The sequence below is a fragment of the Felis catus genome, chromosome B2 (genome assembly GCF_018350175.1).
Source record: "Felis catus isolate Fca126 chromosome B2, F.catus_Fca126_mat1.0, whole genome shotgun sequence".
In the NCBI taxonomy this organism is placed as follows: Eukaryota; Metazoa; Chordata; class Mammalia; order Carnivora; family Felidae; genus Felis; species Felis catus.
In genome coordinates, this window is record NC_058372.1 from 143201455 (window position 1) to 143226986 (window position 25532).

At 47.0% G+C, this 25532-nt stretch overlaps 1 long non-coding RNA gene across 3 annotated transcripts in view; it reads right to left on the reverse strand.

Moving 5' to 3' along the window:
• Window positions 1-582: 582 nt before the first annotated feature.
• Window positions 583-25532, reverse strand: part of LOC102901343 — a 181900-nt gene continuing 156950 nt past the window's right edge. For 2 of the 3 annotated variants that reach the window (XR_006598462.1, XR_002742542.2), the window contains one exon: window positions 2678-3268. This is a non-coding gene — a long non-coding RNA (uncharacterized LOC102901343). Of the gene's footprint in view, window positions 639-2677; window positions 3269-25532 lie in introns of those variants that run through there. The other variant, XR_002742543.2, reaches the window with a different exon arrangement.

Below are 25532 nucleotides of genomic sequence, written 5' to 3' on the forward strand. Positions count from 1 at the left end.
TGAGGGCATGGTAGCCCACTCTCCCACATGGACATCGTTCTAGACAGAAAGTAAAAATTGGCTAATTTCTCAAGTGAGTTAACTGAGCCACGTTAATGACATGGTCAGCAGTCGCCAAAGTAAACCTGGGTGTTATTGATAGAAAAGAGGGACATGGACAGTGGCGAGGGACAGAAGAATCCCTCCCTTCTCAGTGACTGGGTGCTAAATAAAGGACAGGTAAGGAAGGGAGGAGGTCACCGTTGTCTGCCTCCTTAATGTTCTCATGTATATATTTCTATAATTACTCTCTCATATGACTTAAATTTTGCAGAAAACATATTTTTAGCCAAAACTAAACACAAAAAGCTTACTTGTAAAAGGAAGACCTACACGTAATTAACTACAGCCACTCATTTAGCAGCAGTCCAACACATTAGGCTGAATTTCCTTTGTGCTGATTATAAAACAGATCAACAGTGGGGCGCCTGGGTGGCTCAGTCAGTTAAGCATCCGACTTCAGCTCAGGTCATGATCTCCCAGTTTGGTCCGTGAGTTCGAGCCCCGCATTGGACTCTGTGCTGACAGCTCGGAGCCTGGAGCCTGCTTCAGATTCTGTGTCTCCTTCTCTCTCTGCGCCTCCTCAGCTCATCCTCTGTCTCTCTCCCAAAAATAAATACACATTAAAAATAAATAAAAATAAATAAAAATAAATAAAAAATAAATAAAACAGATCAACAGTGTTAACAGAGGTGAAAGCCAATTATCTATTTTTAGGGACATACACAAACAGTTTTAATGTTGTTGAGGGGCGAGGTGCTAATTACGAAGATCTCTGAGAATCTGTTCAGTTGGCACTTTTGAGATTATAAAAGTTCTTTCCTCATCTTGTTGTAATATTATTAAATTCAAGTAAGGATTTAGTACATACATGAAAAATGTGTAGAAAATAAAGCCTTATTTCTCTTAAAATAGTCAATAACTCAGTATTTTTATGCTTTTGCCAAGGAGACATTGACCCTCTCCTATTAGAGCCAGGTTTTATATTGGTTCTAGTTGGGGAAACATCTACCAAAACAATATGAAATTTATTACTATAAATTCACAACGGAAAGGTAAAAAAAAAAACAAAACCAAAACTACTGTGTGTATATACAATTGTTGGTTTAAAGATTTCCTTTCATCCCACCCAGATTGGCGGAGGCCTTAATTAGAGCATTTCTGCTGTGAACCTCTCTTCTCTTTCTGAATAAATGCATTGAAAGCTTATTAAAATGAATTTCCCCCACCCTCTGACTCTGAGGGATGGCCAACTTCAGATAATCACCTGTTGATGGCTACGGAATGTACAAGTCGGTGTTTCTCCCCTACATCTGCAGCCTGCCAGGACCAGCGATGGGGCTGAGCCCCTAAAAGGGGAGGATGCTCCTGCCCCTCCCCCCACCCCACCCCCGTCTGCACTCCCTGCACCCACCCCCTCGCTTTCAAAGGCACCGTGCTCAGCTATCTGAAGGATCTGCCCCCACCGTTCTGCTGTTGACGGCTCTGTGAGATTTCTGAGCAGCTCTCCTCACTCAGGCCCACGCCAAGCCAACAACCCAACAAAGGAACGAGTTAAAAAGTTCAGTGTTCAGACAGTGATCCATTGTTTGGTCTGTTTGAATTCAAACAGCAGGCTTGCCTAATTCCCTTTTTTTTTTTTTTTTTCCTAACTCATTGACCAAATTGGTCTATTATTTTAACATTGGATAGAATTTTTTAAGTCACCAAAACCTACTCCCGTTTTTAATTTTTTACTAGATACACTCATTCTTTGCCTATGAGCAGTATTTTACCAGCTTTCGATAACAGGCTTGTGCCCCGTTACCTGCAAAGGACGAGGGGAATATAGGAGCCTTGAGGACTGGCCCTGGCTCTCCTGCTCCCTCCCTTCTCCAACATCATGAGAGGGGCCAGCTTGGCCCGTTGCACCTCCCCCCACTCCCCGTGCTCCATTGACCCGGGGAAACCTCACCCTGGCAAGCTTCCCTTCTCTCTCACCTTTTCTGACCTCTCCAGCTACCTGGGGGTTCCCAGTCCCTCCACTTCCCCCAAGTAATACACATACACATACATCCGGGTGACCGCCCGACACAACTATCACCTGCGCACCAGAGAGCTTTTCAAGGAAGCTGGGGGCAGCTCAGTCCTGGGCTCCCCTCCCTGTACCTGGCCACTCTAACCCTTCGTTGCAGACCAGGCGCGGCTGCTTACAAAAGACTGTCGTATTGATGGCCGTGCTTGGACTTCACGGCGACCTTGTGAGATTGGCACGGCCAGAACCACTCTTCCATTTTACAGGACCAAAAATTGAGCCTCGTCAAGATTAAGTGATTTGCCCCAAGGCGACCTACTGGGAAACGGCACAGGCCAGCCTCAAACCCAGGTCTTTCCATTAGGGCAAAGCTGTTCTGAAGGTGTGAGTAGCTCATGGCGTTTCACAAACCCGACCGTAAAGACCACCTCTGCTCCTCTGGTAGGAGATAGGGTCCCATAAACCTTAACCCCAGAGCAATTTCAAAGTTTAATCAAATGAAATATCACTGAGGCCATGTGCGTAAGGGATGGAACGCTGTGTCTGGAACGAACTGAGCTGACCTCTGCTTTGAGCTTTGCCGCAGATTAGCTGTGTGAGCTTGGCCGATCATTCACTCATTCATTCAACAAACACTTTTTTAATACCTTCCATGTGCCAGGCACAGTGCCAGGCTCGGAGGAAACAGGCGTCACATGTGATCAGGTGGACCCCAGTCTAGCACAAGGAACAGACGGATGCCATGCAACGTGGCAAGAGGATCCCTAAATCTTTTTCAAATGCAGGAGCTGGGTTCGCTGGGCTCCAGGTATCTTTCTGCCCTCATCATTCTTCAGTTCTGTAATCACCCAGCCCAGCAAAACTTTCACGATTCTGAGGGGGTGAACGACACAGAAGATCGACCTTCATAAATAACCTAGATATTTCCCCTAAACCTCTCAATTAAAATACCATGATTGAGCAATTTACATTCCCTCTTTTATCTGCCCATTCAGTACTCTGGAGAAGGCTGATAAAGAACAGAAAAGTGACTCAAAGTCAGGTGACAGAAAGGCAACTAGACAGCATTTGGGGCCCAAGTGGCAAGCCGTAAGCATAGCCCTCGCAGCTTGGGAGGCTGTGACTTGATGGGAACCGCGCTTGGGCTCAGGGCCGCCTCCCAGCCATGCTCTCCCCTCGTGTTGTTGGCCTCGTCGTCAGCTCTGCTGTGTCTCCCTAGAAAGAAAAAGTCATAATTTCTGATTAGGCTCTAGATCCGCCCCCCACCTCATGCCCAAACATGCACACACACTAAGTTGAAAGGAATCACTGGCATGGGAACTGGCCCCATCTGTCCCTAAACCTTGACATTCAGTGGAGAGAGCAGGAAGGTGTCAGAAGCCAGGGATCAGCAGGTGGCTTGCTGCTGGGATGCAGGGCTGCGGGGCGGGGCCCTAACTCGGGGGGACCACACGAGCTTCTCCCATCACACGGCACCCCTCCGCCAGAGCAGCAGTGAGTGGGGCAGAGGCTGGAGTAGCGGCCAGGGGCCGCTCTGTGGGGAATGTACGAGGGAGTTTCACAGTCTCACTTGGGTCCCATGAGGTTGGCGTTTGTTCAAGGCCTCCAAGTCTGGATTCCCCAAATAGCTGGGAATATGCCGATTGACAGTTCACACGGGACGCCCTGAGTCCCCTCGCGGGTGCTGAGGTTTACATCACTGGGGTAAGACACTCACGTTCACCTGATAGGTGCCCCCCACCCCCACCCCCACGGTACCAACCCCCCAGTCTGCTCCTCCCAGCCTATTCCTAGAAACAGTCTATTCCTGCACCTCGCCTGTGAATGCACCTGTCATATGCAAACTAACCAGTCCAGAACGTACCCTCACCTCACGTCCTCTGGCAGGTCTCACCTCCAGGGCCACTGTACCCCTGTTCTAATCACCCCAGGGCCAGGTATCAGACAGCTAGGGAGAGCTCTGACACTCCAGAGCCCACTGGAGTTATGGAGTTATTTATTTTACTTTTCTTTTTATTAACTTTATTTTTTTTTTTAATTCAAGCCAGTTAACACACCATGCAGTATTGGTTTCAGGAGTAGAACCCAGTGATTCATCACTTACATACAATACCCAGTGCTCAGCCCAAGTGCCCGCCTCAGTGCCCATCACCCATTTAGCTCATCCCCCCACTCCCCACCCCCATCAACCCTCAGTTTGTTCTCTATATTTAAGAGTCTCTTATGGTTTGCCTCCCTCTCTGTTTTTAATTTTCTTTCCCTTCAATTATGTTCATCTGTTTACTTTCTTAAATTCCACATATGAGTGAAATCATATGATATTTGTCTTTCTCTGACTTATTTCACTTAGCATCATACAGTCTACTTCCATCCATGTTCTTGCAAATGGCAAGATTTCATTCTTTTTGATCGCCAAGTTGTATCCCATTGTGTGTGTGTGTATGTGTATATGTGTGTGTGTGTGTTTGTGTATACACACACACATATATATACCACATCTTCTTTATCCATTCATCAGTCGATGGACATCGGCTCTTTCCATAATTTGGCTATTGTTGATAGCACTGCTATAAACATTGGGGCGCATGTGCCCCTTTGAATCAGCATTTTTGTATCCTTTGGATAAATACCTAGTAGTGCAATTGCTGGGTCATAGGGTAGCTCTATTTTTAGTTTTTGGAGGAACCTCCATACCGTTTTCCAGAGTGGCTGCACCAGTTTGCATTCCCACCAGCAGTGCAAAAGTGTTCCCCTTTCTTTCCCACTGGAATTACTTAAACTGGCCAATCCTAAGCCTGCTTGCCCTACCTCACCCATTCGTTCCCACAGAAACCGCAATAAAGTCTCCTGTCTGTGATTCCTTCACCCACTCTGCCTCCCGGCCGCCCCCCGGTGTTTCCCTGTGTGGCCCTCAGTAGCACAGCAAGCCTCTTGGGGACTATGAGCATAATGAACTATCTTGTTGGTGACAATCGTCTCCTTATCCGTGGCCTGACCATTCCCAGATAACAATAAAACCTACATGTTAAAATACCCTTTCTCATGGATAATCTCCGCCAGCAAAATCTTTCCTGATCTTTCCCCTAGCCAGCTTGTATGTTTCTGTATCACAGCCGTTACGCTCACAGTCATCAACTCGCCCTGTCTGTGCAAAGGAGACAATAACAGAATGTGCTAGCACACGGTGGTGGTTACGCAGATACACGCTGCAGGCCCTGGGCCCAGGGTTTGGCACGTGGTGAGCGTTCAGCGCATCTTAGGTCTGGTTGTCATTGTGATGAATGCGGCTTCCGTCTAAGTGACAGGCCACTTCTTACTCCAACCCCCACTAAATTTTCTGCCTCTGCTTTGAGCAATCCTCGCTTCTGGGAATCCTCAGGCCTAAAGACAGGTGGGGAAGGAGCTGGCAGGGTCTAGTTTCCTGGGAGCTCAGGGAGCCTCAGGAGAAAGGACTCATCCTTCCTGGAGGAAGGCACAGAAGACAAGCCCGTCCAGTAGCCGTATCTTGGCTGCTGAAGAGAAAAGGTGATTCTTTCCCTTTGCTTTGTCTCTGGCCCAACGTCCCATGGACTTACATCTGAATCCTGAGGAGAGAGGCTGTGGTGAAACCAAAATGAGCTGCCTTCTCTTAAAACTTCATACAACATCAGCACCCAGGGCAGCGAGCCTGACAGCTTACAGACAGTCGTAAACAGACATTGAACTCCAGCTGACGGTGCGCAGAGGGAGAAAGGGCGCTGATGTTTGCAGCTGACTTTGAAATGCAAAGAGCCAGGTGGACTGGTGAACAGGTAGATGGAAAGAGAGGGAGAAAATGGTGAGGCCGAGTGGCACTGGGTGGACGTGCTTCTGAACTCCCTGGAGACCTGCCCCCTGCCTCATTTGGGGGACTTGGCAGATGTCCTGAATCTGCATTAAGAGGGCCACTGGGGGGCGCCTGGGGGGCTCAGTGGGTTAAACGCCTGACTTCGGCTGAGGTCATGATCTCACGGTTCATGAGTTTGAGCCCCGCGTCAGGCTCTGTGCTGACAGCTCACAGCCTGGAGCCTGTTCTGGATTCTGTCTCCCTTTCTCTCTGCCCCTTCCCCGCTCACGCTCTGTCTCTCTCAAAAATAAATAAATATTTTTTAAAAATTTTGTTTTTTAAAAGAGAGAGCCACTGGGGGGCGCCTGGGGGGCTCAGTCAGTTAAGCATCTGACTCATGACTTCAGCTCAGGTCATGATCTCATTGTTTGTGAGATCAAACCCCATGTCAGGCTACGTGCTTACACTGCAGAACCTGCTTGGGATTCTCTCTCTCTCTCTCTCTCTCTCCTTCTCTCTCTGCCCCTCCCCTGCTCATGCTCTCCTCTCAAAATAAATAATAATAATAAATAATAAACAAACAAACAAAAAAAGAGAGAGAGAACCAATGGAACACTAGGTACAGCTGGAGATGCATGTAATTTTTAGACTATTATACAGATTTGTTTTGATCAGGAAATTTCAGATCCTGAACTATAATTACACGTGCAATTTTTCAAGATTATTCTCCCTTTTGTAAATTATTGCTTCCTCTGAGATAGCAGGGCTCGATAGTCTTCCTTTTTTTTAAGTTTATTCATTTATTTTGAGAGAGAGAGAGTAGGGGAGGGGCAGAGACAAAGACAGAGAATCCCAAGCAGGCTCCACACTACCAGCACAGAGCCAAACGTGGGGCTTGAATTCATGAACCATGAGATCACGATTTGAGCCAAAACCAAGAGCGGAACCCTTAACTGACTGAGCCCCTCAGGTGTCGCAGGGCTCGTATTGTTTAACAAACATTTAGCAAAGGCAGAAAACACTGTAAGTTAAATGTTATCAAAGTTCTCTCCCAAACCAATAGCTATGATCTCCTCCATGTTTTCAGTGATGAATGGGTTCCTACCCCAGGTAGCCCAACAATCTACGAAACTCCCCCAAACCGGGCCTTAGTCACTACACAACCGAGAAGCCACGTTTTAAACATGAAAGTGAGAACGACAGGGTGTGTTTTGCCAAATTACTGCCACGTAATCCCAGTTTTGCCTCCTAGTGGAAGCCAAGGAGTATGAAGTGGACCCCAAGAAGTCTGCTCACCCTACTCCCCATCCACGAGCAAAACCGCTCTGACAGTTTATGGAACCATCAGAATGTTTTCCAGATATTAAGTCTTCTTCTAACTTCTTTTTTCAAATCCAGGTGTGAAACAGTCAGGAACATTAATGGAATCATCCCCACCCAGAACCACGCTTTAAATCGACATGAAAAAAATGTACGACTGGTCAACCTGTAAAAATTACCGGCAAAGACAGGGAACACTCATTTGCTCACCTCTGTCGCAGACGGGATACTGACACCTTAATGATTCTGCTCATTTGCAATAGGTCTCCTCAACTTGCCAACAGCCAACCCTACATCACAAGTCCCGCTAGAGATCGCTGGGGCTGGGTGGCATTCACAGAGACACACAGGCCCTTCCCAGCCAGGCTCACGGACCCGACAGGTACAGGTTCTGCCTCAGCCCCGCCCCTGACATAGCTCCCTGCAGAGGTTTCCGGCTCGTAGTGGAGACAGACACGTGGGGGAGAGGAGATGAAAGGGAGAAGCAGGCACGTGGGACAGCATCCTGTGCACCTGACAATGGAAAGCACCGCATGGTAGGAACGGGGGCTCCCAGAGGTGGGAACATGGTTAAGGGAACACGGCAAGGTCACAGACTTCACCCCCCCCCCCACCACCACCATATTTCAGCTCATTGAACACAGTGCAGGTTCTCAGTGTTTGCTGGTGAGTTCGGGAGCAGGCTTCCCCAGAAGGTAGAGCCAGTGGTCAGTGCGTGTGATAAGAGAAGAGGCTCTAGTGGTGAGACCTGTCACCCTCACCCCAGCCCCTCTTGAGTCCAACAACATCAATTTGCCACTGATGATCAACATTCTACACTTAGAGATTTATTCTTCTGACTTCAAGATTTATTCCCCTATTGTCATACCCATGATTGGAACATCAGTAATGATAGTTTATGGTTCAGTAGAAATGGATTCCCAAAAGCCTTTCTTGAGAACACCTTATGATACAGGGGGAAAAGTAAAGACCATAAACACGTTCAGAACCTGGTGTGGAGCCAATAGGCAGATGTGCTACAGGGTCTGGGAAAGGGGTGAAGACCTGGGAGATAGGATTCACCCAGCCTCGATGTCTCATCTAACGTCTTTACTGAAAATCTCACTTGAATTAAGGACAGAACTAATGAGCTCATGTTCATACAGAACACAAGAGTTCCTTTCCAGAGCATTCCCCCCTTTTTCCCCTTAACCCTGGCCAGAAACACATAAAAAGAAGATTTTGGCAAGAAATTAATGACTCTGCAAAGCTAATCTTCTCCCCCAGAGAGAAGCCAAAGGAAGGTGCCTGCTGAGGGGTGTCTGGGTCTCTACTTCAAAGCCAAGATGCACCAAATGTGAGGGGCTGTCCAAGTCCCCCCAGGGCGGGCAGCAGGGGAAAACAGTCTTCAGGGGGCACTGCCTGGAAGGCAGGTCACTGAACCCAGTGGCCATGGATGAACATGAAAGCAGACTTGAATTTTGAAGGAGGGAAAAGATATACATGAATGTTGGGTTCAGAAAACGGAACAAGCAGTAAGAAGAGAGGCCAGGCCACCCCAGTGCTCCCAGAAGAAATGGAAGCAGCCAGTGGTGAGCCACCTGCCAAGTGCTTTAGGTGTGTCCTTGATCTTAATTCTCTAGCGACTCCGCGAGTCAGGGAAAACTGCCCCCTGATTTCACAGGTAAGAAGGCCGAGGCTCAGAGGTTCAGTGATTTGCCCGAGGCCACGCTGCTAAGGGTTTCACACAAATGAGGATGCACAATTTATTGCTCTTAGGAAAATATTATCCAAGGATTATGATTCCTTATTTTCCAGAGGTTGAGAATTCTTGCTCTGCAGCCAACCTATTAAGCATCTCATCTGAGCCTGCAAATCTGGAAAATCCTATTCTGGGTGATCTATTCACAGGAAGCACCAGGAACCAGAGCTACTTACACATGGACCTCGCTCCCCCTTCCTCAGCGCGGAGCCCCGGGGGGCAGGGGATTTATTCCACAGCAGGGGCAGCCACAACACCCCTCCCGCCCACCCCTCGCTCCCCTGGGCTGCAGCCTCAAGAGAGAAACCCCTCGTGCCTCCACGTGAAGTTTAGAAAGAGCTTACTGTCAGCCCTGGGACTCAGAGGACCGGGTTAATGCGGATCACACCTCATGAAAAGGCAACATACGGGGCGCCTGGGCGGCTCAGTCGGTTAAGCGCCCTACTTCAGCTCAGGTCACGATCTCATGGTCAGTGAGTTCGAGCCCCGCGTCGGGCTCTGTGCTGACAGCCAGAACCTGGAGGTTCAGATTCTGTGTCTCCCTCTCTCTTTCTGCCCCTCCTCCATTTGCACTCTGTCTCTCTCTTAAAAGTAAATAAACATTTAAAAAAAAAAAAAAAAAGAAAAGGCAGCACAGAGATTTTGATAGAAAAGTAGATGGATGTTCCCTCCGTCCAGGACTTAAAAAAAAGAGAACCGCGATTCTACCTTAAAGATTCGAACATTATTAATACATCGTGACCATGTGCTGAACACCCTCTGTGTGTCTGGAGTTTATATACATTTACACGCGCGGTCAGGGCTGGCTCGGTGGGAGGCAACAGACGCCCACGCAGCACGCAAGCCCGAGGATAGCGGTCGCAGGGGACTCAGGGCTCTGAAGACAAGAGACTGAGCCCGCCGAGGGGAATGGGAGGGCCGGTTCTGCACACCTGCCCTGTGGCCGAGCCTCCGCTGCCTGCCAGGAGCTCAAGCCCCTTCTTAGCTTCAGCTCAAACGTGACTGGCGCCTTGCACTCTGACCCTGGCCTTGACCTTCTGTTAACTGCAAACTCCAGCTTCCGGGGTTTCTGGGTTCCTCATCTGCAGAGAGAAAAGGAACAGCCTCACTGGAGCCTGTGGGATGGAAGAGGATGGCAACAACACGTCGTGGTGCATTCGTGGCCACCCAGGACCAACCCTGTACCTGGCTTGTGGGCAAGTCCAGATGAGGCAGTGTTGGTGGCAAGGTGCTCCAGAGCACATGTGCTAGCTGTTTTACCGGGCAGGCATTATTATTTTCATTTTGTGTATGAGGGGAAAGGCTGAAAACCACATGCCCACAGTCACACAGTTAGAAAGTGCAGAACTGAAATTAGAATTTAGGTCAGTTTATACGTTATCTATTGTTGCATGACAACCTAGCCCCAAACTTCGTGGCTTAAAACAAAAACCGTTTTGTTTGCCCACAGTCCCTGGGCTAGACAGGCGGGGCTCGGCTGGAATGCTTGTCCCTATCCCCCAGGACACTGCATGGCTTCTGCAGGTGGCTTCAGGTTTGTGATGAGTGAGATCCAAGATGGCCTCACTCATAGGTCTGCCCTCAGCCTGGCCCTTTCTGCTCGAGGACCTTCATTCTCAATGGTCTCTCTTCTCTCATGGACTCTCATTCTCATGGACCCTCTTCTCCAGGATCTCTCTGCCTCATGTGGTTTCTCCAACAGGATAGAGGGACTTTCTGTGGCACCTCAGGGCTCCAAGAGAGCAAAAATGGAAACCAAAGGTAGACTAAAGCCTCACGAGCTTTGAATGTGAAAACACTTCACATTCACTTCTTCAACTTCTGTTGGTCAGAGCAGAACGAGGGGCCATCCGAGGCCCCAGGGGAGGGGCCTTGGACTCCACCTTTGGAGGAGAGGAGAAACAAAGTCACATGTCAACAAGGTCTAAGGACTGGCCAGGATTTTGATGGCCACCATGGAAACAACCTTCCACAGAACCCCAAGCCTGTGTACTTTGTATCATGCCAAGCACCCCAGGGTCTTTATGGCTGCCAATGCCCTCCTGATGTCATCCGAATCTCCTCCAGAGACAGCCTCTACCCGAGCCAGTGACACAGGGCTGACGGTGGCACCTTGTTATTTAACAAGCTTGGTGTCCTCAGTGAGCCTGGTGCTCAGCTAGACGACAAGAAGGTACAAGCGAATCAGACCAGGCCCCTGCCTTTCCAGAATTGTTGTCTCCTGAGAGGAGAAGGCCTCGTCCTCTGAGGAACTGAGCAATGTCCTGTCCCCTCTGGAGAACAATGAGAATGTCTGAAAGCAGAAAGCTCATGGGCTGCCAATTAACCGAGGTCTATTAAGTACCTTATTTTTCTAGGCATTCTGTCAGACTGGGGTACTCAGAGGCCTTAGAAAATAAAATGTTAAACTGGGAAGTTATTAAATTCATATTTTTTTTAATGTGAAGTGATTAAAAGAAAAATCCCCTCCAGCTTTCAAGTTGGAAACATCCAGAAAGAGAGACGAGCAGCCGCAGCAGGAGAGCTTAGGGCGCTCCACGTTTGTCAACGGCAGACGCCAAAACCCAAACACAAAGAAACTCAGGAGGAATCCAGGCCGCCTTGGGAGCGGCAGGTGGTGGGAGCCCATCCAGAGATTGCGAAGCTCCCCGGGGCCCTCACTCTGAGGAACCTAAATGTAGCCACTGACGTGAGGGCAGCGCCGAGATGGCCGTGGCTCACACCTTGGCAGGCGGGGCGCTTCCCCATCTTCCGCCCCTAGTCTAAGACCATGAGAGCATCTGGTCCCCCTGAAGCCCTCGGTCTCCAGGACAAACCATGTCCATGAAAACCCCGTGCTTTCCTCAGCCTTCCTGCTGCTTTACCAGGGCGAATCCTCCACCACCCCCAAGGTGGCTCTACTCACACCCCCAACCATTACTGAGGCCCTAACTTGTGCCATCCGGGTGTGGCACAGCTCAGGGCCGTCCCAGCAATGCAGAAATACAGAGGTGTTGCTCTTGGGGAACTCACAGCCCAGCTCAAGACAGAAATACCAATTTCTCTGCAGGCACTGAAAAGCATCTAGAAGTTCACCATTTAGTGAACCAGTAGTTTCTAGTTCCTTTTAACTTTTGGAACCTGCTGCTTTCTTGCGTGTGCATGAACGCACTGTGCTCTTGGGGGTTTTTTGTAGGTGGTAAATCGTACCCTGAGGGCCAGGCCTTCGTTGTCTGTGGCTTGTAAAGGTGCCTGCAGGGCTGTGTGCTGCAGCCAAAAATACAATCAATAAATAATTTGCACCTCCAGCTGTGTGGAAACCAGGCTTGAGGAGCAAAGATGGGGATCTCATCGACCCTGGGGTCTGAAGATCTTATCTGATGCTGATGGCCTTTCCCAGAAGATGCCTTCCCATCCGGGCACCCTTCACCCGCGGGTCTCCTCCCAGCCCCTACTCCACCTCCCCTTACCTCCCTTCGCCCCACTCACCTTCAAATTTTCATCACCCGCCCCTCTTTCAGCTTGGATCTCCCTGAAGATATAAATGAACTCTCTCTAGGATAACAGTGGAAGGCCTTTCTTCATGACACTTCAAGCCTCAAGCCCAGTGGGCCTTTATTTAAAGCTCCAGAAGCTGATAAGGGCCTCCTGAGTCCTGAAAGCAGCTTGAGCACAGCCCAGAATCGTCTTCCTAGGATATTTTCCAGCCCCAAGTCAGATGCCTCTCCTGAGAGATTCGAGTTGCGCGGGTGAGTAATAAGCAAAGACTCCATCCTAAGTCATGCTGCTCTCATGAGGACATTCCTGGACCCAACCTTCTAACAGTAAAATGCTTTTCCAATGGCAAACGCCTCCGACCAGACAGCCAAACGAAGCTGGTAAATCTTAGGGAGCTGAAAAATTATTTGAGTCAAAAAACCCAAATCAAACCAAACCAAAACAAAAGACGCTACCCAAAATAGCTTCAGTGTTTTCTTCTTTAGTTCTTTAGCAGCCCTGATCCCGCACAGATGATAAAATTTGTCTCTAATGCGTGTGAAGTGGTGTTCACGGAGGTGAAGTCAGCCGATGATGCACTCCACAGGCATGCAGAGTAGAAACTGCAAAGCTCCATGGTGCTTCAGATACAAGGTCAAACACATAAGCTTCCTCCAGGGCCATAGGTCAGGTGTGGGACTTTGAGCACAGATGCCCTTCTCCAGCCAAGTCCAATCCTCAGGGACGGGGGAGGGGCATCAGAACTAAAGCCAGCTGACTGGGGTAGTGCATGGAGTCTGCTTTTCAACCCCGCCCCCGGGAGAGGCCCTAAGAGGATCGTGTCCCTGAATCGGAGTACTCATGGGAAATGTTGACCTCTAGGGACCAGACTTCTGTAGGAAGTCTTGAATGAAAATGCTTACAGTTGTCAGGTTGATGGGCTTGGAGGTCTGAGCTTGTGCTCAGAGGTCAAGGTAAGCACCTGTACCCAGACCCCGGGGGAAGCCCCAGAGGTGGCTCTGTCACCTGACTCACCTGGAGCCACCCCCCCCCCCCCCCCCCGCTTCTCTCCCCGGGAGTGGAAGAAACAGAGAAGCTCAGAACTCATGGTTGATGCCCCGGAGGTTAATTTTTTTTTTTTTTTTTTTTTTTTTATCTCCAGGGGTGCCTGGGTGGCTCAGTCAGTTAAGCACCTGACTTCCGCTCAGGTCATGATCTCGCAGTTTGTGAGCTTGGGGCCCACATCGGGCTCTGTGCTCACAGCTCAGAGCCTGGCACCTGCTTTGGATTCTGTGTCCCCCTCTCTCTCTGCCCCTCCCCTGCTTGCACTCTGTCTCTCTCTCTCTCTCTCTCAAAAATAAATAAACATTAAAAAAAATTTTTTTTTAAGTAAAAGAAAAATCTCCATTTGCCTTCTCTGGGCACGAAACTTTCTCATTTTTTTCCTACCTGTGCACCTGCCTTGTCTTCCATACTGAGGGAGATTCTCCATTTAGGTGGGACCTGCGGCCTCAAATGCTTTGATGTTCTTCCCCCAGAAGGTGAGGCCTCTCTTCCTGGGGCTTGTGGCAGCTCTGTGGCCACGCTGACTGATGGAAGGTGGTAGAAGGGGTGGAAGGGCCTCCAAGGCTGGGTGTAGAAGGTCTCATTTACCAGAACACACACTCTTTGAGCCCTGATTCCAAGTCACAGGTCTGGGCACCTGGAGCCACCGTGCTTGGAGAAGCTCTGGTGAGGTCTGGTGAGGACCCCACTAAGCCCAGTCTTCGTGGCACCCCAGCCCCAGCTCAGACTCCAGACGTGTGTGTGGAGAAGCCTCCAAATGACCCCCAGTGGAGTTACTTGGGTCCCTTCAGACATGCTGGTCTTCCCAGCTGAGGCTCAGACGCTGTGGAGCAGAGACAAGTCTCCTTAATGTGCCACCTTTAAATCTCAGCCATAAAGAACCATAAGCATAATAAAATGCTTCTTGTTCTCTGGCACGAGGCCATGGGGCGCTTTGTTACGCAGCGCTAGATAACCGGAGCGTGATCTAAGCTGCTTTTCTCACCCCAGCTCTCACACAGACTCATTAGGCTTCTATGGTTCAACCCACAGCATGCGTCTTTCACGTGCAGAGTGCTGTCATGTGAGGGGTTGCTGGAAAGGGGGTTAAAGCCCCGGTCCCGGCACCCAAGGGACATCCAATGGGTTGGAGAGACACTCCTCCACTCTTCCTGCATGTAAACAAGTAGAGGCTAAGCGGAGAGAGGTCTCTCCCGCCTCTGATCACAGGACAGCAGGGGACGCTAATCGCCCCATGTCCTGGGCAGGTGCACTACGAGGGGGCAAAATTCCCCCTGGGGTACAACGTGTGTCTCCTGAAGTTTGAAAGCTCTGTCCCTGGCAAGTGCCACAAAGGGCCTGGGGTCTTCCGAAAGCCCTCAAGAAATAATCCTGACCGCTCAGTGGAAAGTACACAGCCCCTTCCCAGGTAGCAAAGACTGACTAATGGTGAGAAGAGGGGAAGACAGTGCTTGAAAGAGGCAGGAAAGAACACCATTGTGGGTGCCCCCTCGCAACACATGAAACATACGAAGATCGTATTTATGAATCACGACACCACAGCAGAGAACTCTGCCAGTCCCTCCTCGTGTCGTCTGGTCTACCCATGGTCCTGTCTCCCGGCACCTGCCTGCTTGGAGACGAACCCTGGGGGCACCGAGGACACAAGGAATCCAGACAACAGACACTCACGCAGGAGTTAAAGACCAAATTCCAGGGGCTGGAGTTCTCTGGCCAACAATGACTTCACATTCTTGGGAATAAACTATTGACCAGATGCATGAAGAGAAGATTCGTGTGCAAAAACAAGCACAGGCACAAAGCTAGTGTTCTGAACCAGAACGTCTTTCACAGACACGTCCACCCCGTGGGGCTAGGTTCCCAAGCAGGTTCCCCCAAAGCCCACTGAAGATCAGGACCGCACCTGCCTAATGGCTGTCGGGGGGAGCTTTGGATTCAGCCCAAAGACAGTGTATCTTCAGCAGATAACTTCCAGGAAGATAATACCTTTGGGTTCCACTCATTTGGAAGTCCATCTCAAATATGATCACTGTCTGGAAAACTAGTTCCCCCCCCCCCCAACCCTGGCAAATGTCCTTTCTATCTGTTTTAAATTTAAAAGAAAGAAATGTCCTAGAATATTTAGAAAGTATAACCCCCTACTCCCTTCCATGGGAAACAAACCTGAAACATTTTGATTCTACATCTTGCATTGGCGGCTGTTGGCTACAGAAAAAGAAACCGAGGCAGCACTGAGGGGAGAAGCTGGATGAAAGCTGAGATGTTTACAGGTAAAGGTTGGGGTTTCCAGCAGTGAGCTTCTTGGGGGCAGAAGTGTGTCCTGTCCCCTTGTATCAATAGCATCATGTCGCCCAGCCCTGAGCAGGGATCCCAATAAGGACACGATGAGTGAATGAACTAATGAATGGATAGATAAAAAGCAAATGAATAGGGTGGCTCAGTTGGTTGAGCGTCCAACTTCGGCTCAGGTCATGATCTCACAGTTTGTGAGTTCGAGCCCCACGTCAGGCTCTGTGCTGACAGTTCAGAGCCTGGAGCCTGCTTGGGATTCTGTGTCTCCCTCTCTCTCTCTCTGCTCCTTCCCCATTCTCTCTCTCTCTCTCTCTCTCTCTCAAAAATAAACATTAAAAAAATAAAAATAATAATAATTATTATTACCCAGTGAAAAATCTTAGACTCCCCTCTGCCTCCTCCTCCCACCCCAAACCTCCACATCTAGTCAGATACTCAGGTCTCTTGATTTTTTTTTTTTTTCCAAACCATCTCCTGTTCTGTCCCCTCCTTTCCACACCTCTGTCACGATCCTGTCTCTGGCATTAACACCTCACATGTGCGCCACTGCCCTACACAGAGCTCTGCAGCTGGGATCCCATCCCCAGTGGCTTCCACTCCTGTTCGTTACCCATTCAATGTTCTTCAAATTCCTGTGCTCACTTATCTTTCTGATCAACCTGTTTGTCCTGACCCTGTCCTTGCAAATTTGCCCACTGCCCCAATCCCCTGTAAGTGGCACGATTTCCCTCCCCTGTCTTTTGACGTGAAATCCACACTTCAACACTTAGCTCAGTCCCCGCCTCCCTTGTGGAGCCTTTTGACTGGTACTGTGGAAGAAGTCACTCCCCTGAGGAACCTGATCCCCGAATACCTTTCCTTCCAGGATGGGTATGGTGCTCCCCACTGGCGGTCTTACGCTTCACCTCTTCTTTGAGCTTTTGGCCCTTTGTGTTCACTGTGATGATGTTGGTTAGTCAGTCCTAGCTCAGGTCTTCTCTCCCTCAGATGCTGGCACCAGCCATGGTCATTGGCATCTCCTCTTCAACTGGTTAATGACTTATGACTCACATTCCTCAGGGGTGTGCCCTTTATTAGATTACGTACCACATTGCATTAAAATGATCTGTTTCTGTTCGCCAATTTGATTAGAAGCTTCTAGATTACAATGATTCTTATTCATCTTTTTTAAAATGTTTACTTCATCCGAAGTCGGATGTTTAACCGACTGAGCCACCCAGGTGCCCCTGTCTTATTCATCTTTTTATCACCAGAACCTAGCACGTGAGCCAATAATATTTGTGAATTAATAACCACAGTGATGATGATAGCTACCCTTTGTCATTTACCCATTATGTACCACACTCCAGGCAGACAAGGTGCCCACTAATCGTCACAACCCATTGAGAATCAGGTGTCATTCTCTCCATGTTATAGATGAGAGACGCTGAGAGCTTAAATATGCGCCAAGTGCAGGTGGGGTTCCAATCCAGGCTGTTCAAGGTTACACCCATACTCTGTTTTCCTCCGCCCTACTTGTTCTTTCCATGCACAAAGCACCCCAGCATATTGCACTCAAGCAGAGGCACAGAGACCTGTAAGTGCTGATCACACCTGCCAACATACTTGATTTGCAGGACACAGGAAAGAAATGGTTCGGTGCCACTGTCCTACAGACTTGTGCGTTTGAAGTGACAAAAGGTCTTACCCTATGAAGGGTGATATTGTTGGTTAGCTAATACATAGGCAGGATATTTGATGTCTTTTACATTCATTGCCACCAGGTGATAAAAAAAAAAAATCACAATGATAGGGATAAATTTCACCTCCTTTAAAATCGACCCAAAGGTTAAACTTACACCCAGACAGCTTCCTAATCCAGAGACATGTCCATTTTCAATTAGAATCTTAGCTTCTTTGTTGATACATAAATCTTTAGGGAAAATACTTAGCTGGCTCAGTTATATCTGGTTTAGTTTCATGTTCCTATCACCGAAGAGTAGTAAGAAACAAAGTCAAGGCCAGAAAATACAGAGAAAAATTAACATAAAAATAAATGTGAAGAAAATCTTTAAACAGCCAGTTTTGATGTACATTTTCAGACAAACGTATATTTCAAAACAGCTGAACAGTTTCTTAACCAATAGCATAAGAGAAAGAAAGAAAGAAAGAAAGAAAGAAAGAAAGAAAGAAAGAAAGAGGTTATTGAATAATTTAGTATGTGTATACATTTTTGTCCTCTTCATATTCTAAAATACACTTAAGAAAAATGTGGTTTATTTTACTGGATTAACTTATCAGATAAGTGATTTAATAATGTTTATAAAACATATGCTTAAAGACCTGTCTGTTTCCATCAGCCTTTAAGCATACTGTATCCCTATTGCCAAGAATTATGTGTAAGTTTCTAATTTATTCAGCCAGAAGTGACAGAAACCATTACTTGTTTTATATGCAAGGAATAGAACCTTAAAGGCTCTTGCCTATGTAGGGAAATAATGAAATAAACGTAGGGAAGAACGGAATCATTCTGTACGTATGGTGATAGATCACGAAAATATATTAGATGCACAAATCAGGGGCAAAATATTGAAAGTTTCCCTTTATGCTGTGGTCTAGGCTAAATTCGGACAGCCTGGCCCCTACACCTGCCACCTGAATTGGGGTCAAGATCCACCTGCACCCAGCGTAGGTACTTGCAGATAAGTACCACTGTTCAGCTCTAGAAGATGTTCAAATCACGACACTCTTCAAAACTTAATTACCTGATTCTGCTTGATGCACGGAGAGATGTGAGCACTGGCTAAAGTACTCGAATAAATACTCCCTAAGTTTCCTCCTAACCTGGCAGTGCTATGATTTATGCAGCCGAAACTCCCAACCCGCAAACAAGAATAAACTATGCATTTATGCCTTTGCCATGAACAGGGGGTCTGTGGCAAGTGTTGATATAAATACTGTATGCTTGTGTACACGCTCGCGTGTTTTTGAGGGCCTCCCGGACACGTCATTCCTAGAAACAAATGGCCGTGCGCTGAGATGGAGGTCACTTGTGTCCGTGTCAGCGGGGCCTGTCTGGTCTGGGCCCTGCAGCCAGAGATCCAGTAATTCGGGAAAAACTCTAGAGAGAACAAAAGGGACCCCGGGTTCCAAAGCAGGAAAGGAAAAAAGACAGAAGGGAGACTTTTCGGCAGCCTTACCTTAAGGAATAAATTCTAAGAGTCAGAAGAAAACCAAGGAGATTTTTCTCCTGGTTCAGAAGAGCGTGAAGGAAAGAAGCCCAGACCCAGAAGGCCTGAGAGAGCTTCCGCCTGAGTGGCGAGGGTGTCCCCCCGGGAAAACTGCTTTCTGCTGGAACAGGGGTTCTCTTCCCACAGGCACAGGACCTGCCCTCTCTCTGCTCCCACTGAGCCAGCCCCTGACTCACACAGAGCTGACAAAGACCACCAGAGCTGAACGTTTACGCGGCTTGTAAAACGTGGGCCGCCAGGCAAACTGAACCACGCGGTAATTTTTCAAATTATGTTAATTGCAAAAAAAAAAAAAAAAAGAGGAAACAGCTCTCTGGCAGAGGAGAGGCCTCCGCCTTCCTGGGCTGCCTGCACAGACTTGGGCCCGTGGAACCTTCTCTCAGAACTGTAAACTGTAGTCCTGTCTGCCGTCCGCCAGGTGCCCCGTTAGGTCAAGACAGTGGGTGTCCTGTTCGTTGTTCCCAAGTGTGAGGCTCTGCCTGGAAGTTCAAGGAGTTGACGTGTCGATGCTATTGTGCAATCAAATCAATACAGACTTTTAGAGAGAAAAAATACATTTTTAGGACGGAAAAGTTTGAATGTAGACAAGAATAGAGAGAATATGTTAGTGATGTCTCATTTATCCATGATCCGGTTTTAATAATTATCCCAGTTATTTTGCTGATCTTCCTTTGTTTTTCCTCACACCTCTCTGTGTCTCTGTCTCTGTCTCACACACACACACACACACACACACACACACACACACACACACACACACACCTTCTTCTGGACTATGTTAAATTGTGTCTCAGATATCATGTCATTTTGCTATAAATACTTGAGAAGGCATCTCTGATAACCTTGGTTTTCCACATGACCGTAAGACCTCTCAAAATTAACAAAGATGCCTTATAATCAGTTAGTGGCCGCTCGATGTTCAAATTCCCTCAATTGTCCGACAAATGTCTCTTGACAGTCAGTATGCAGGAATGAGGATCCAAACCAGGCCCCGGGTTGCTACGGTTGCTAAGTCTCCTCCAGAAACTTCTTCCAGTTGCTCTTTCCCTGCGAGTTCTCGAAGTCCCAGTGTTGAAACCAGGGGGCAAAGCAGCAGAGAGGGAGCTAAGGCTGCTGGTCAGCTGTGCCTGCCAAGGGCTGCTGCTCCCCGCTCCCCGAGAGAGCAATTTCTGTCCGCATTTCCTGTTGTCACCACTGACATCACAGAGATAGAGCTGAGGAAAGTTGCTTTCTCTGGAGGCAGCATTTGTCCCCGGGCCCAGATGACCCTCTAGGCCTCTGAGCTATTTCTCCAAACAAGAAACAGAGGAAACCTCACCCGACAAAGGCCAAGAAGAGAGTTCTTTGTATGTGGGGACGTTCAAGGCATCTCTCCAGCTCCTTTAAAATTTTATTTTCCCTTCACATCCAGATCCAGCCCAGGAAATAATTTATTCTGAAGTTGTTTAAAAGTTTCCAATTAAAAAATCTTGGAAAGTAGCTGACCTATATTTACTGTAACCATATTTTCCAAATAAAATTCCAGACACATGCTCTGATAAGTATGTATGCACTTACCACACTATTTAAAAATAAAGGCCATTGCTTTTTTTTTTCCTGCTTAAAAAAAAAATAATCCATGTTAATTTTAGAGATGAAAGAAAGGTCAAAGAAGAAACCAAGTATCTGCAATCCTACCACCCAGAAATAACCACTATTAATCTTTTAATTCATTTTTCTCTTCGGTTTTTGTCAATAGCAGAAGATAACTTGTTACCAAGTTGAGTAATATACCTATTATATATTATACATATATATGTGAAATTATATATATATAAATTATACACATATAACTGTATGTACAATATATATACATATAGGTATGAATTTACCAATTAAAGCTATGTCACAAGGATTCTCTCACATCATTGAAGATTCTGTATAAATCTTATTTTTAATAGCTGTAGAAGAGTCTATCTTTGCAAATGCCATAATTATTTTTACCCACTACACATATCATTGTAAATTTAAATTGCCCCAAGTTCTTCGCTAATGTTAAATATTTTGTTAAAAAATACTGATACGCATTCATATGTATGTTTGTTCACACTTCTGAAAATTTCATAGCATAGCCAAGAAGCAGAAATACTGCATAGTGTGATAAAAACTTAAAATCTCTCCATAAACACCATCAACTTTTTTTAAGGAAACATTGTATACTTAACACCTGTTTCTGAAGGTTTCTGAAGGTACCCATGAGAAAATGTTTTAAATTAGTACTGTTCCAGAAAATGTGGAAGATTTTAAAAATATATTCATCAAGCACTTGTGTTAGAGATGCTGCTCTAAGTGCTATGTATCTGCTATCATTTAGTCTTTACAAAACCGCCATGAGAAAGGACAAGACACTGTTAGGATTCCCATTTTTCACACACAGAAAACTTAGGTGACCAGCCCAACTTACATAGACAATTCCTCATAAAGCTAAAAGTGCCTGGTAAGGGGCGCCTGGGTGGCTCAGCCGGTTAAGTATCTGACTCTTGATTTCAGCTCAGGCCTGGATCTCAGGGTTCGTGGTATCGAGCCACAAGTCGGGCTCTGCACTGACAGCATGGAGCCTGCTTGGGATTCTCTCTCCCCATCTCTTTCTCTCTGCCCCTCCCCTGCTCGCTCTGTCCCTCATTCAAAATAAATAAATAAACGTTTTAAAAAGTGCGTGGTCAGAGTCAATGTAGCATGGTTTATTTTTTATTCTAACCGTTATGCCACTCCAGAGGCTTCTACAGCAAGGGTCCCAGCTGAGAGTTTGTAAGAGGAACACTAACCCACAGGAGAGGACCCATACCAACAAGTGCAGCCTTAGGACAGTCAGCTAACGCTGGCTCAGATCCCTGTGTGAGAGGCCAAGAACACTCCCCGGCCAATGCCATGCTCTACGCAATACTGGTAAGCTTGGGAATGACAAAGAGGAAGGACACTGTGGTGAGCCTGAAGGACGGACATGGTCATTCCTGAGTACATGTGAGACTCCAGGAGCCCCTCATGCAGAAGAATGGGATCTCGTGGAAGGAGAACAAAGTACTATGGTCTCAGAAGCTTTACTAGTGGGCTCTAAGGACATGGTAATCCTGTTGAACCAAACATCACAATGTAGAGAAAGATGATTCTCATCTTTTCTTCTCACATTAGTTGATGTAGGGCTCCTCAGCATATTTTGCTGGCTCTTCAACGCCAAGGGCATTGTTCACGGCCCAAGAGATATATGGGGCCAAAACCCAGTCTGAGCTCCACTAGCTAATGAGGGCATCTGTGAGCTGTATCTGCCTCCCATTGTGTCTGTGACCTCATATGCTACTCCTCCTCCCCACCTGCTTTCACAGCTCGGGCAACACTGCCCCCTCGCTGCCCCTCCAAGGACAGCACTCCAGCCTCAGGACTTTTGCTCTGGGTGCTCTCTCTGCTTGGAAAGCTTTGCCCCATCTCTCTCTTCACATCTTTCCCCAAATGTCATCTCCTCAATGACCGCCCTGTGAACAATTACAATTCCCAATACTCCCCAACCCCTCACCCAATGCTCTCTAGGGGGACGGTGATTTTTGTTTGTTTTGTTTGCTGATCTCTTCCAAGTGCCTAGAACATTCCTGGCAAATAGCTCTCAATAAATATTTGTTGAATTGAATGAAATCACTAAATGGATGAACCGTGGAGATGACAGTCTTGCTTTGGATATTTTCACAGTGAGAACACTAAAAGCCTGAGAGGGAAAGTGACTTTATCCAAGCCACTGGTAGGGGTTCTTTCTCCAAAGTGCCCTCACTTCCATAACTGGCCCTGGAGTCATCCAACTCAGCTCAAATAAAACCCTCCTCCAATGAGGCCAATCCAGAGAGGCCCAGATCCAGTGAAAGCAATTGACAAAAGGTATGAATGATGACGAAGCATCACCCTTCCAGGGAGTAGGCTTCACATGAATCCCCAGTTGAGGGAAAACTTCTTTCTGGGCAGCAAGTAGACTACATACCTTCCCCTTTCCAGCCCTCTCAAGAGCAGCTGTCTAATAACAACAAAGCCACCAGGAAGCCAAGTCCCCAGAACCCACTTCATCTAATAGCTCAAGTCCATCCATGACCCATCCCTTCTTCTCTTTTCCAAGTAGCTGGACACTGCAAGAGATCATTCCCGGCAATGAGACAAAGTGAACTGCTCTAGGGGATATTCAAACTACAGCTCATTACAAATGCCCGGTATCATAAACACTTCTCTGAAATATCTCCCTCTTCCCTCGCAAGCATGTGCAGAGAGCAAACACAGACAATACATAATTTTGGAGCAGATTTATTTTTTCCATGATCTCTGCTCTCTTTTAACGAGCAATTGTTGTATATGTTAGCTTGAAATAAAATAAAATAAAATCCTGGCGGTGATGATCAAAATCAAGAACCCCAAATGTAAAAGTTATCTCTTAATAAGTGTGTATTCTGGGCTTTCAGATACAAGGTCCACAGGCCCTCAAAAGATCATTACATGAAATTCTGTGAGCCTCCTAAGGTTATATATGCACTTTTGTGGATATATGAAGATACATGCGTTTATTGGTGATCTCTCATAAGATTCTCAAAGGGATGTTCCCCCAAATTGCTGAGAACCATTGATTTTGACACAGTCAGAAGTGTTACCGCTCAAATGGGTGATGATCAAACTTGACTCCATGATGTGTGATGCAAAATTTGTGATTCCTAATTGTATTTGCAGCATTAATGCTTTCTTTTTTGGGGTGAGTACCATTATCAAGACACAATAACCTAGCTAAATAAACTCTCAGTTTGGAAACATAAACTGAGTGTAATAAATTAATTTCCTAAGTATTATTCCTTGCTGGTGAGAAGATTCTCACTCTGGTCTTTAACCACGTCTCCCTCTTTCTCTCTCACGTTTAACCTTGTGCAAAACACACTTTGCAAAGTAACTATTTTGAGCCACATTTTTCAGAGAGAGACCCTGAGACTCAGAGAGGTAAGCAGCTTTAAGGCCTCTTGGCTGGGAAATAGAGGAACCAGGACCTTAGCACAGACCCACTGGATCCTGAAGCTTGTGGGTTTTCCAACAAGGCAAACCACTATCTTGAAATTTATATTTTGTTTCCTGACATCAGGATTTTTGGATCTAGCTTTTCCTTTAATGCTGGGTGGTTACACCAGAATATTTTATACCAGCAATTACACTCACCAACGGTATCCGTGAAAGATTTTTAAATATTGGTAGCTCTGACATGGTGAAAGTCATCAAAACGTGTTTTCTCTGATTTTGGCTCTGAGTACTGAGTCAGCGGCAGTCTAAAATGCTGCAGGGACTCAGTGCAGAACTTCCCAAGAACTCTCCCCTTGCAGCCAAATGAAGCACCTTAATGTACACACGAGAACTTCCCTGAGTCCCGAGCAGCAAACTCTGTGCTACTCACTGCTTTGCTGAGAGAACAAAGGGGTGGCGATGTGTGGACACAAGGATTAGGGCCTCCCTCTCCTCCGTGGCAAATGGCATTTAAAGCAAATACACGAATATACACGTGTGTCACAATATGAAGGTGCCCTAGAAGAAAATTATTGGGGAAGGAAAGGAGACAGTATTTATAGCTTGAAAACAGAGAGTGTTCAAAATGGGAAAATAAAGTACTTCTCTCATCACTACTGATGTGTTTTTTGGTGTCTGTCTTTAGCATACGTCTACGGGTCTTTGTGAGGCCCCATGGTAATCCCTCAATGATTCATGAACTACAAGTCCCCATCACAATTTCCAAGTCATTGGGAAGCATTTAATCCCCAGAAGTAGCGATTTTCTCATTTAGCAGGAGAGTGGAAGGAAGAGGGAAAGTTTGGCTGAGTGCAGAAGTCTAAGAATGCCCCAGCACACACAGGCTCCGGAGAAGGCTGCTTGATGGAGACATTGGAAAGCATGGCTCCCTCTCCCTCAGCCAATCAGTTTCCAACATAGCTTCCAAAAATCTATCTTGTGTGTTTTCTGGCAGCTCCACTTCTAAGTTATTGGATTCTAGCACAGTCAGGTCAAATATCAGCGTGTGTCCTTACAAATGAGTCACCACCTCACAGACTGCCAACATCTCGAGTCCCCTCTTACTGTGTCATTGTGTCCCCACACACGTGCGAGTCCACACAAGGGCTGCCCTCCCTTAGCATGTCCACCCACCCCCATAGGGAACTTGCTTCTTCACACACATACAGGACTGTAGACATATCCTTGCCAATGACAACTCTTAGCCATGTTGATTTATGCTGGAGAAGTGTCATCTCTAAGTCGTCATCAAGTCTAACCAATAGTTCTCGGTGGAGGGACACCACCCCCTAGGGAGCATTTTGGAAATCTGCGGGACCTTTTGATAATTACGAATCTTGGGTGTCACTGCATTAGTTGGTGGAGGCCAGGGAGGTATGAGCCAATTTTGTACCATTTTTCAATGTCCTACCAGATAGTTTTATAGGTGAAACATTTGTTTATAGCTTTCTGAGCCTGGAACCCCAATTTCACTTCTACATATAGTAGAAAGTGTGTTTGTAGTTTTAGCAGACACTGAATTTT